Source organism: Cherax quadricarinatus, chromosome 62, assembly GCF_038502225.1.
Source record: "Cherax quadricarinatus isolate ZL_2023a chromosome 62, ASM3850222v1, whole genome shotgun sequence".
NCBI classification, from domain to species: domain Eukaryota; kingdom Metazoa; phylum Arthropoda; class Malacostraca; order Decapoda; family Parastacidae; genus Cherax; species Cherax quadricarinatus.
The window spans coordinates 6,180,701-6,193,885 of NC_091353.1; positions in this window are offsets into that span (position 1 = coordinate 6,180,701).

Sequence of the window (13,185 nt, forward strand, 5' to 3'; positions counted from 1 at the left end):
TCTCCAAGATCCTTGGCTGTCTCCAAGACCCCTGGCTGTCTCCAAGATCCCTGGCTGTCTCCAAGACCCCTGGCTGTCTCCAAGACCCCTGGCTGTTTTCAACACCCATTGCTGTCTTCAAGACCCCTGGCTGTCTCCAAGACCCCTGACTGTTTTCAAGACCCTTTGCTGTCTCCAAGATCCCTGGCTGTCTCCAAGACCCCTGGCTGTCTCCAAGATCCCTGGCTGTCTCCAAGACCCCTGGCTGTCTCCAAGAACCATGGCTGTTTTCAACACCCATTGCTGTCTTCAACACCCCTGGCTGTCTTCAACACCCCTGGCTATCTTCAAGACCCTTGGCTGTCTCTAAGACCCTTGGCTGTCTCCAAGACCCCTGGCAGTCTCCAAGACCCCTGGCTGTCTTCAATACCCCTGGTTGTCTTCAACACCCTTGGCTGTCTCCAAGGCCCCTGGCTGTCTCCAAGACCCGTGGCTGTCTCCAAGACCCCTGGCTGTCTCCAAGACCCCTGGCTGCCTTCAAGACCCTTTGCTATCTTCAAGACCCCTTGCTGGCTTCAAGACCCTTGGCTGTCTCCAAGACCCCTGGCTGTCTCCAAGACCCCTGGCTGTTTCCAAGACCCCTGGCTATCTTCAAGACCCTTTGGCTGTCTTCAAGACCCATGGCTGTCTTCAGAACCCCTGGCTGTCTTCAAGATCCTTGGCTGTCTTCAAGACTCCTGGCTGTCTCCAAGACCCTTGGCTGTCTTCAAGACCCTTGGTTGTCTCCAAGACTCCTGGCTGTCTCCAAGACCCCTGGGTGTTTCCAAGGCCCTTGGCTGCCTCCAAGACTCCTGGTTATCTTCAAGACCCCTGGCTGTCTCCAAGACCCCTGGCTGTCTCCAAGACCTATGTCTGTCTCCAAGACCCCTGGTTATCTTCAAGACCCCTGTCTGTCTCCAAGACCCCTGGCTGTCTCCAAGACCCCTGGCTGTCTCCAAGACCCCTGGCTGTCTCCAAGACCCCTGGCTGTCTTCAACACCTCTGGCTGTCTTCAACACCCCTAGCTGTCTTCAACACCCCAGGCTATCTTCAAAACCCTTTGCTGTCTCCAAGACACCTTGCTGTCTCCAATACCCATATCTGTCTTCAAGACCCTTGGCTGTCTTCAAGACCCCTGGCTGTCTCCAAGACTTTTTTCTGTCTCCAAGACCCCTAGCTGTCTTCAAGACCCCTGGCTATCTTCAAGACCCCTTGCTGTCTTCAAGACCCCTGGGTGTCTCCAAGACCCCTGGCTGTTTTCTAGACCCTTGGCTGTCTCCAAGACCCCTGGCTGTCTCCAAGACCCCTGGCTGTCTTCAAGACCCTTAACTGTCTTTATAACCCCTGGCTGTCTCCAAGGCCCCTTTCTGTGTCCAAGACCCCTGGCTGTCTTCAAGACCTCTGGCTATCTTCAAGACCCCTTCCTGTCTCCAAGACCCTTGGCAGTCTCCAAGACCCCTGGCTATCTTCAAGACCCCTGGCTATCTTCTAGACCCCTTGCTGTCTTCAAGACCCTTGGCTGTCTTATAGACCCCGGGCTGTCTCCAAGATCCCTGACTGTCTTCAAGATCCTTTGCTGTCTCCAAGACTCCTGGCTGTCTCCAAGACCCCTGGCTGTCTCCAAGATCCCTGGCTGTCTCCAAGACCCCTGGCTATCTTCAAGACCCCTGGCTGTCTCCAAGACCCCTGGCTGTCTCCAAGACCCCTGTCTGTCTCCAAGACCCCAGGCTATCTTCAAGACCCCTGGCTGTCTCCAAGACCCCAGGCTGTCTCCAGAACCCCTGGCTGTCTCCAAGACCCCTGGCTGTCTCCAAGACCCCTGGCTGTCTTCAAAAACTCTGGCAGTCTTCATCACCCCTAGCTGTCTTCAACACCCCTGGCTATCTTCAAGACCCTTTGCTGTCTCCAATACACCTGGCTGTCTCCAATACCCCTGGCTGTCTTCAAGACCCTTGGCTGTCTTCAAGACCCCTGGCTGTCTCCAAGACCCTTTTCTGTCTCCAAGACCCCTGGCTGTCTTCAAGACCCCTGGCTATCTTCAGGACCCCTTGCTGTCTTCAAGACCCCTGGCTGTCTCCAAGACCCCTGGCTGTTTTCAAGACCCTTGGCTGTCTCCAAGACCCATGGCTGTCTCCAAGATCCCTGGCTGTCTTCAAGACCCTTGGCTGTCTTCAAGACCCCTGGCTGTCTCCAAGACCCCTTGATGTCTCCAAGACCCCTGGCTGTCTCCAAGACCCCTGGCATTCTCCAAGACCCTTGGCTGTCTTCAAGACCCCTGGCTATCTTCAAGACCCCTTGCTGTGTTCAAGACCCGTTCTTGTCTTCAAGACCCTTGGCTGTCTTCAAGACCTCTTGCTGTCTCCAAGATCCCTGACTGTCTTCAAGATCCTTTGCTGTCTCCAAGACCCCTGGCTGTCTCCAAGACCTTTGGCTGCCTCCAAGATCCCTGGCTCTCTCCAAGACCTTGTCTGTCTCCAAGACCCCTGGCTATCTTCAAGACCTCTGGCTGTCTCCAAGACCCCTGGTTGTCTCCAAGACCCCTGGTTATCTTCAAGACCCCTGGCTATCTTAAAGACCCCTTGCTGTCTTCAAGACCCTTGGCTGTCTTCAAGACCGTTATCTGTCTTCAAGACCCCTGGCTGTCTTCAAGACCCCTAGCTGTCTCCAAGATCTCTGGCTGTCGTCAAGGTCCTTTGCTGTCTCCAAGACCCTGGGCTATCTTCAAGACCCCTGGCTATCTTAAAGACCCCTTGCTGTCTTCAAGACCCTTGGCTGTCTTCAAGACCGTTGGCTGTCTTCAAGACCCCTGGCTGTCTTCAAGACCCCTGGCTGTCTCCAAGATCTCTGGCTGTCGTCAAGGTCCTTTGCTGTCTCCAAGACCCCTGGCTGTCTCCAAGACCCCTGTCTGTCTCCAAGACTCCTGGCTATCTTCAAGATCCCTGGCTGTCTTCAAGACCCCTGGCTGTCTCCAAGACCCCTGGCTGTCTCCAAGACCCCTGGCTATCTTCCAGACCCCTCGCTGCCTCCAAGACCCCTGGCTGTCGACAAGACCCCTTATTGTCTCCAAGACCCTTGGCTGCCCCCAATTCCCCTGGCTGTCTTCAAGACCCCTGGCTGTCTTCAACACCCCTCGCTGTCTTCAACACCCCTGGCTGTCTTCAACACCCCTGGCTGTCTTCAACACCCCTGGCTATCTTCAAGACCCTTGGCTGTCTCCAAGACCCCTGTCTCCAAGACCCATGGCTGTCTCCACGACCCCTGTCTATCTTCCAGACACATCGCTGCCTCCAAGACCCCTGGCTGCCCCCAAGACCCCTTGCTGTCTTCAAGACCCTTGGCTGTCATCAAGACCCTTGGCTGTCTTCAAGACCCCTGGCTGTCTCCAAGATCCCTGGCTGTCTTCAAGGTCCTTTGCTGTCTCCAAGACCCGTGGCTGTCTCCAAGACCCTTGGCTGTCTCCAAGACCCCTAGCTGTCTCCAAGACCCCTGGCTATCTTCCAGACTCCTCGCTGCCTCCAAGGCCCCTGGCTGTCTCCAAGACCCCTGGTTGTCTCCAAGACCCCTGGCTGCCCCGAAGACCCCTGGCTGTCTTCAAAACCCCTGGCTGTCTTCAAGACCCCTGGCTGTCTCCAAGACCCCTGGCTGTGTCCAAGACCCCTGGCTATCTTCCAGGCTCCTCGCTGCCTCCAAGGCCCCTGGCTGTCTCCAAGACCCCTGGCTATCTTCAAGACCCCTGGCTGCCCCCAAGACCCCTGGCTGTCTTCAAGACCCCTGGCTATCTTCAAGACCCCTGGCTGTCTCCAAGACCTCTGGCTGTCTCCAAGACCCCTGGCTATGTTCCAGACTCCTCGCTGCCTCCAAGGCCCCTGGCTGTCTCCAAGACCCCTGGTTGTCTCCAAGACCCCTGGCTGCCCCCAAGACCCCTGGCTGTCTTCAAGACCCCTGGCTGTCTTCAACACCTCTGGCTGTCTTCAACACCCCTAGCTGTCTTCAACACCCCTGGCTATCTTCAAGACCCTTTGCTGTCTCGAAGACATCTGGCTGTCTCCAATACCCCTGGCTGTCATCAAGACCCTTGGCTGTCTTCAAGACCCCTGGCTGTCTCTAAGACCCCTTTCTGTCTCCAAGATCCCTGGCTGTCTTCAAGACCCCTGGCTATCTTCAAGACCCTTTGCTGTCTTCAAGACCCCTGGCTGTCTCCAAGACCCCTGGCTGTCTCCAAAACCCCTGGCTGTCTCCAAGACCCCTGGCTATCTTCAAGACCTCTGGCTATCGTCAAGACCCCTGGCTGTCTTTAAGACTCCTGGCTGTCTTCAAGACCCTTGGCTGTCTTCAAGACCCCTGGCTGTGTCCAAGAGCCCTGGCTGTTTTCAAGATCATTTGCTGCCTCAAAGACCCCTGGCTGTCTCCAAGACCCCTGGCTGTCTCCAAGACCCCTGGCTATCTTCAAGACCCCTGGCTGTCTCCAAGACCCTTGCCTGTCTCCAAGACCCCTGGCTGTCTCCAAGACCCCTAGCTATCTTCAAGACCCCTGGCTGTCTCTAAGACCCCTGGCTATCTTCAAGACCCCTGGTTATCTTCAAGACCCCTTGCTGTCTTCAAGACCTCTGGCTGTCTTCAAGACCCTTGGCTGTCTTCAAGATCACTGGCTGTCTCCAAGACCCCTGGCTTTCTTCAAGATCCTTTGCTGTCTCCACGACCCCTGGCTGTCTCCAAGACCCCTGGCTGTCTGCAAGACCCCTGGCTATCTTCAAGACCCCTGGCTGTTTTCAAAACCCCTGGCTTTCTCCAAGACCCCTGGCTGTCTCCAAGACCCCTGGCTTTCTCAAAGACCCATGGCTGTCTCCAAGACCCCTGGCTGCCCCCAAAACCCCAGGCTGCCTCCAAGACCCCAGGCTGTCTCCAAGACCCCTGGCTGTCTTCAACACCCCTGGCTGTCTTCAAGACCCCTGGCTGCCCCCAAGACCCCTGGCTGTCTTCAAGACCCCAAGCTGTCTTCAACACCCCTGGCTGTCTTCAACACCCCTGGCTATCTTCAAGACCCTTGGCTGTCTCCAAGAGACCTGGTTGTCTCCAAGACCCCTGGCTGTCTCCAAGACCCCTGTCTATCTTCAAGACCCCTGGCTGTCTCCAAGACCCCTGGCTATCTTCAAGATCCCTGGCTATCTTCAAGACCCCTGGCTGTCTTCAAGACCCCTGGCTGTCTCCAAGACCCCTATCTGTCTCCAAGACCCCTGGCTATCTTCCAGACCCCTCGCTGCTTCCAAGACCCCTGGCTGTCTCCAAGACCCCTGGTTGTCTCCAAGACCCTTGGCTGCCCCCAATTCCCCTGGCTGTCTTCAAGACCCCTGGCTGTCTTCAACACCCCTGGCTGTCTTCAACACCCCTGGCTGTCTTCAACACCCCTGGCTGTCTTCAACACCCCTGGCTATCTTCAAGACCCTTGGCTGTCTCCAAGACCCCTGTCTCCAAGACCCATGGCTGTCTCCAAGACCCCTGTCTATCTTCCAGACACCTCGCTGCCTCCAAGACCCCTGGCTGCCCCCAAGACCCCTTGCTGTCTTCAAGACCCTTGGCTGTCATCAAGACCCTTGGCTGTCTTCAAGACCCCTGGCTGTCTCCAAGATCCCTGGCTGTCTTCAAGGTCCTTTGCTGTCTCCAAGACCCGTGGCTGTCTCCAAGACCCTTGGCTGTCTCCAAGACCCCTGGCTGTCTCCAAGACCCCTGGCTATCTTCCAGACTCCTCGCTGCCTCCAAGGCCCCTGGCTGACTCCAAGACCCCTGGTTGTCTCCAAGAACCCTGGCTGCCCCGAAGACCCCTGGCTGTCTTCAAAACCCCTGGCTGTCTTCAAGACCCCTGGCTGTCTCCAAGACCCCTGGCTGTGTCCAAGACCCCTGGCTATCTTCCAGACCCCTCGCTGCCTCCAAGACCCCTGGCTGTCTCCAAGACCCCTGGTTGTCTCCAAGACCCTTGGCTGCCCCCAATTCCCCTGGCTGTCTCCAAGAGACCTGGTTGTCTCCAAGACCCCTGGCTGTCTCCAAGACCCCTGTCTATCTTCAAGACCCCTGTCTATCTTCAAAACCCCTGGCTGTCTCCAAGACCCCTGGCTATCTTCAAGATCCCTGGCTATCTTCAAGACCCCTGGCTGTCTTCAAGACCCTTGGCTGTCTCCAAGACCCCTGGCTGTCTCCAAGACCCCTGACTGTCTCCAAGACCCCTGGCTATCTTCAAGATCCCTGGCTATCTTCAAGACCCCTGGCTGTTTTCAAGACCCCTGGCTGTCTTCAAGACCCTTGGCTGTCTTCAAGACCCCTTGCTGTCTCCAAGACCCATGGCTGTTTTCAAGACCCTTGACTGTCTCCAAGTCCCCTGGCTGTCTCCAAGACCCCTGGCTGTCTCCAAGGCGCCTGGCTCTCTGCAAGACCCCTGGCTATCTTGAAGACCCCTGGCTGTCTCCAAGACCCCTAGCTGTCTCGAAGACCCCTGGCTGTCTCCGTGACCCCTGGCTATCTTCAAGACCCCTGGCTGTCTCCAAGACCCCTGGCTGTTTCCATGAACCCTTTCTGTCTCCAAGACCCGTGGCTGTCTCCAAGACCCCTGGCTTTCTCCAAGACCCCTGGCTGTCTTCAACACCCTTGGCTGTCTTCAACACCCCTGGCTGTCTTCAACACCCCTGGCTGTGTCCAAGATCCCTGGCTGTTTTCAAGATCCTTTGCTGTCTCCAAGACCCCTGGCTGTCTCCAAGACCCCTGGCTGTCTCCAAGACCCCTGGCTGTCTTCAAGACCCCTGGCTGTCTCCAAGACCCCTGGCTTTCTCCAAGACCCCTGGCTATCTTCAAGACCCCTGGCTGCCCCCAAGACCCCTGGCTGTCTTCAAGACCCCTGGCTATCTTCAAGACCCCTGGCTGTCTCCAAGACCTCTGGCTGTCTCCAAGACCCCTTGCTATGTTCCAGACTCCTCGCTGCCTCCAAGGCCCCTGGCTGTCTCCAAGACCCCTGGTTGTCTCCAAGACCCCTGGCTGCCCCCAAGTCCCCTGGCTGTCTTCAAGACCTCTGGCTGTCTTCAACACCTCTGGCTGTCTTCAACACCCCTAGCTGTCTTCAACACCCCTGGCTATCTTCAAGACCCTTTGCTGTCTCGAAGACATCTGGCTGTCTCCAATACCCCTGGCTGTCATCAAGACCCTTGGCTGTCTTCAAGACCCCTGGCTGTCTCTAAGACCCCTTTCTGTCTCCAAGATCCCTGGCTGTCGTCAAGACCCCTGGCTATCTTCAAGACCCTTTGCTGTCTTCAAGACCCCTGGCTGTCTCCAAGACCCATGGCTGTCTCCAAAACCCCTGGCTGTCTCCAAGACCCCTGGCTATCTTCAAGACCTCTGGCTATCGTCAAGACCCCTGGCTGTCTTTAAGACTCCTGGCTGTCTTCAAGACCCTTGGCTGTCTTCAAGACCCCTGGCTGTGTCCAAGATCCCTGGCTGTTTTCAAGATCCTTTGCTGTCTCCAAGACCCCTGGCTGTCTCCAAGACCCCTGGCTGTCTCCAAGACCCCTGGCTATCTTCAAGACCCCTGGCTGTCTCCAAGACCCTTGGCTGTCTCCAAGACCCCTGGCTTTCTCCAAGACCCCTAGCTATCTTCAAGACCCCTGGCTGTCTCTAAGACCCCTGGCTATCTTCAAGACCCCTGGTTATCTTCAAGACCCCTTGCTGTCTTCAAGACCTCTGGCTGTCTTCAAGACCCTTGGCTGTCTTCAAGATCACTGGCTGTCTCCAAGACCCCTGGCTGTCTTCAAGATCCTTTGCTGTCTCCAAGACCCCTGGCTGTCTCCGAGACCCCTGGCTGTCTGCAAGACCCCTGGCTATCTTCAAGACCCCTTTCTGTTTTCAAAACCCATGGCTTTCTCCAAGACCCCTGGCTGTCTCCAAGACCCCTGGCTTTCTCAAAGACCCATGGCTGTCTCCAAGACCCCTGGCTGCCCCCAAAACCCCAGGCTGTCTCCAAGACCCCTGGCTGTCTTCAACACCCCTGGCTGTCTTCAAGACCCCTGGCTGCCCCCAAGACCCCTGGCTGTCTTCAAGACCCCTGGCTGTCTTCAACACCCCTTTCTGTCTTAAACACCCCTGGCTATCTTCAAGACCCTTGGCTGTCTCCAAGAGACCTGGTTGTCTCCAAGACCCCTGGCTGTCTCCAAGACCCCTGTCTATCTTCAAGACCCCTGGCTGTCTCCAAGACCCCTGGCTATCTTCAAGATCCCTGGCTATCTTCAAGACCCCTGGCTGTCTTCAAGACCCTTGGCTGTCTCCAAGACCCCTGGCTGTCTCCAAGACCCCTGACTGTCTCCAAGACCCCTGGCTATCTTCAAGATCCCTGGCTATCTTCAAGACCCCTGGCTGTCTTCAAGACCCCTGGCTGTCTTCAAGACCCTTGGCTGTCTTCAAGACCCCTTGCTGTCTCCAAGACCCATTACTGTTTTCAAGACCCTTGACTGTCTCCAAGTCCCCTGGCTGTCTCCAAGACCCCTGGCTGTCTCCAAGGCGCCTGGCTCTCTGCAAGACCCCTGGCTATCTTGAAGACCCCTGGCTGTCTCCAAGACCCCTGGCTGTCTCGAAGACCCCTGGCTGTCTCCATGACCCCTGGCTATCTTCAAGACCCCTGGCTGTCTCCAAGACCCCTGGCTGTTTCCATGAACCCTTGCTGTCTCCAAGACCCGTGGCTGTCTCCAAGACCCCTGGCTGTCTCCAAGACCCCTGGCTGTCTTCAACACCCTTGGCTGTCTTCCACACCCCTGGCTGTCTTCAACACCCCTGTCTGTCTCGAAGACAGGGTGTTCCGGGTTCGTTGACCCCCGGAACACCCTCCAGGTGTACTGTTCTGGGTGTAAACACTGGCAGAGTTAGGTTATGGGACCAGAGACTGTACCTCAACATTACAGAGCCACATCATGGGTCCAGGGACTGTACCTCAACATTACAGAGCCACATCATGGCTCCAGGGACTGTACCTCAACATTACAGAGCCACATCATGGCTCCAGGGACTGTACCTCAACATTACAGAGCCACATCATGGGTCCAGGTACTGTACCTCAACATTACAGAGCCACATCATGGCTCCAGACACTGGGCCACAGAGTCCTGATAACTAAGTTACAGTAACAATAAGTGTTGCACGGTGCCTGGAGGTTTGACACTAGCAGGAGAGTGCCAGGCCCATGTCAACACCCAGCCTTTAACATCTAATTTATAATGATTACTCGTCCCGTGACTGGGTTGGTAGCGCACTCATCTCATACACCGAGATCCGGGGTTCGATCTCAGGTACGGGTCGAAACGTTAGTACGTGTTTTCTTAAGACACCTGCTGTCTCTGTTCACCTAGCAGTAAGTAGATACCTGGTGTGGGTGGCATCCTGGGGGACAAAATTAACCTAAGTTGTGGGAAATGCTCTACATAATTGCTATTACTAGTATTATTATTATTATTATTATTATTATTATTATTATTATTATTATTATTATTATTATTATTATTATTATTATTATTATTATATAAAATCCCTGCAGATAAATGAGCAATGGAAATCAGTCACTTTCTCTGACTTTTCTTGGGTTATCCTGGTGAATAATTTACATGGATGTTCTTATGGATAACTAAAGTATAATGAACAGTTGTTAGTACTCAGTAACAATATATAGAGACACACTTAGAGTGCTGATTGGTCGGGGTGTTTTGAGTCCCTTCTGGGATCCTCTCTAGCAGAAGTGGATCCCACTTGCAGGATTCTTAGATCCTCACTCATCCTTCAGAGTGCTGGTACTGTACTTTCCACCTCCAGGACTGTAACATCCTCACTCATCCTTCAGAGTGCAGGTACTGTACTTCCCACCTCCAGGACTGTAACATCCTCACTCATCCTTCAGAGTGCAGGTACTGTACTTCCCACCTCCATGACTGTAACATCCTCACTCATCCTTCAGAGTGCAGGTACTGTACTTCCCACCTCCATGACTGTAACATCCTCACTCATCCTTCAGAGTGCTGGTACTGTACTTCCCACCTCCAGGACTGTAACATCCTCACTCATCCTTCAGAGTGCAGGTACTGTACTTCCCACCTCCAGGACCGTAACATCCTCACTCATCCTTCAGAGTACAGGTTCTGTACTTTTTCCCTCCAGGACTGTAACATCCTCACTCATCCTTCAGAGTGCAGGTACTGTACTTCCCACCTCCAGGATTGTAACATCCTCACTCATCCTTCAGAGTGCAGGTACTGTACTTCCCACCTCCAGGATTGTAACATCCTCACTCATCCTTCAGAGTGCAGGTACTGTACTTCCCACCTCCATGACTGTAACATCCTCACTCATCCTTCAGAGTGCAGGTACTGTACTTCCCACCTCCAGGACTGTAACATCCTCACTCATCCTTCAGAGTGCTGGTACTGTACTTCCCACCTCCAGGACTGTAACATCCTCACTCATCCTTCAGAGTGCAGGTACTGTACTTCTCACCTCCAGGACTGTAACATCCTCACTCATCCGTCAGAGTGCTGGTACTGTACTTCCCACCTCCAGGACTGTAACATCCTCACTCATCCGTCAGAGTGCAGGTACTGTACTTCCCACCTCCAGGACTGTAACATCCTCACTCATCCTTCAGAGTGCAGGTACTGTACTTCTCACCTCCAGGACTGTAACATCCTCACTCATCCGTCAGAGTGCTGGTACTGTACTTCCCACCTCCAGTACTGTAACATCCTCACTCATCCTTCAGAGTGCAGGTACTGTACTTCTCACCTCCAGGACTGTAACATCCTCACTCATCCTTCAGAGTGCAGGTACTGTACTTCTCACCTCCAGGACTGTAACATCCTCACTCATCCGTCAGAGTGCTGGTACTGTACTTCCCACCTCCAGGACTGTAACATCCTCACTCATCCTTCAGAGTGCAGGTACTGTACTTCTCACCTCCAGGACTGTAACATCCTCACTCATCCGTCAGAGTGCTGGTACTGTACTTCCCACCTCCAGGACTGTAACATCCTCACTCATCCGTCAGAGTGCAGGTACTGTACTTCCCACCTCCAGGACTGTAACATCCTCACTCATCCTTCAGAGTGCAGGTACTGTACTTCTCACCTCCAGGACTGTAACATCCTCACTCATCCGTCAGAGTGCTGGTACTGTACTTCCCACCTCCAGTACTGTAACATCCTCACTCATCCTTCAGAGTGCAGGTACTGTACTTCTCACCTCCAGGACTGTAACATCCTCACTCATCCTTCAGAGTGCAGGTACTGTACTTCTCACCTCCAGGACTGTAACATCCTCACTCATCCGTCAGAGTGCTGGTACTGTACTTCCCACCTCCACTGTAACATCCTCACTACTGTGCAGGTACATCACCTCACTCATCACTCATCCGTCAGAGTGCTGGTACTGTACTTCCCACCTCCAGTACTGTACATTCTCATCCGTCAGAGTGCAGGTACTGTACTTCCCACCTCCAGTACTGTAACATCCTCACTCATCCGTCAGAGTGTACTGTACTTCCCACCTCCAGTACTGTACATTCCTCATCCTCCAGTACTGTCCAGGACTGTAACATCCTCACTCATCCGTCAGAGTGCAGGTACTGTACTTCCCACCTCCAGTACTGTAACATCCTCACTCATCCGTCAGAGTGCTGGTACTGTACTTCCCACCTCCAGTACTGTAACATCCTCACTCATCCGTCAGAGTGCAGGTACTGTACTTCCCACCTCCAGGACTGTAACATCCTCACTCATCCGTCAGAGTGCAGGTACTGTACTTCCCACCTCCAGTACTGTAACATCCTCACTCATCCGTCAGAGTGCTGGTACTGTACTTCCCACCTCCAGTACTGTAACATCCTCACTCATCCGTCAGAGTGCAGGTACTCCACGTACATTACACTGCACACACACACAAGTGAAGGTCAGATCATATCAACATGAAAGTCACTTTAAATTAACATACTCATGTCAGAAAATTGTAAACATTATGGAAGGCCCCACAGATATAATTTCCATCTGGGAAGATGCTGGAGTGTCTGCTGCCAAATCTTCACACAGAAATCATTCCCTACGGCAGCTGGGATGCTGTGAGTGCGGTGAGATGAAAGAGTAAGTTAAAGGAGCCCAAGACTGTTAAGCCTCGTTGGTCTGAGGTCGGCCTGCGGGGGCGTTGACCCCCGTTGACTATCCTTTAAAGTGCAGGGTGATCAATCCACTCTCTATTAAATATTTTCTGACCAGTCTATCCTCACACGTCCAGATGGGCTATCACTGTCTATAAGGGTGTCCCCGTGGCCTGGTGGCTAAAACTCTCGCTTCACACGGCGAATATCCTGGCTCGATTCCCGGCGAGGGTAGAAACATTTGGCGTGTTTCCTTACACCGGTTGTCTATGTTCACCCATCAGTAAAATGGGTACCTGGGTGTTAGTGGACTGATGTGGGTCACATCCTGGGTGTTAGTGGACTGATGTGGGTCACATCCTGGGTGTTAGTGGACTGGTGTGGGTCACATCCTGGGTGTTAGTGGACTGATGTGGGTCACATCCTGGGTGTTAGTGGACTGGTGTGGGTCACATCCTGGGTGTTAGTGGACTGGTGTGGGTCACATCCTGGGTGTTAGTGGACTGGTGTGGGTCGCATCCTGGGTGTTAGTGGACTGGTGTGGGTCACATCCTGGGTGTTAGTGGACTGGTGTGGGTCACATCCTGGGTGTTAGTGGACTGGTGTGGGTCACATCCTGGGTGTTAGTGGACTGGTGTGGGTCACATCCTGGGTGTTAGTGGACTGGTGTGGGTCGCATACTGGGTGTTAGTGGACTGGTGTGGGTCACATCCTGGGTGTTAGTGGACTGGTGTGGGTCACATCCTGGGTGTTAGTGGACTAGTGTGGGTCACATCCTGGGTGTTAGTGGACTGGTGTGGGTCACATCCTGGGTGTTAGTGGACTGGTGTGGGTCACATCCTGGGTGTTAGTGGACTGGTGTGGGTCGCATCCTGGGTGTTAGTGGACTAGTGTGGGTCACATCCTGGGTGTTAGTGGACTGGTGTGGGTCGCATCCTGGGTGTTAGTGGACTGGTGTGGGTCACATCCTGGGTGTTAGTGGACTGGTGTGGGTCGCATCCTGGGTGTTA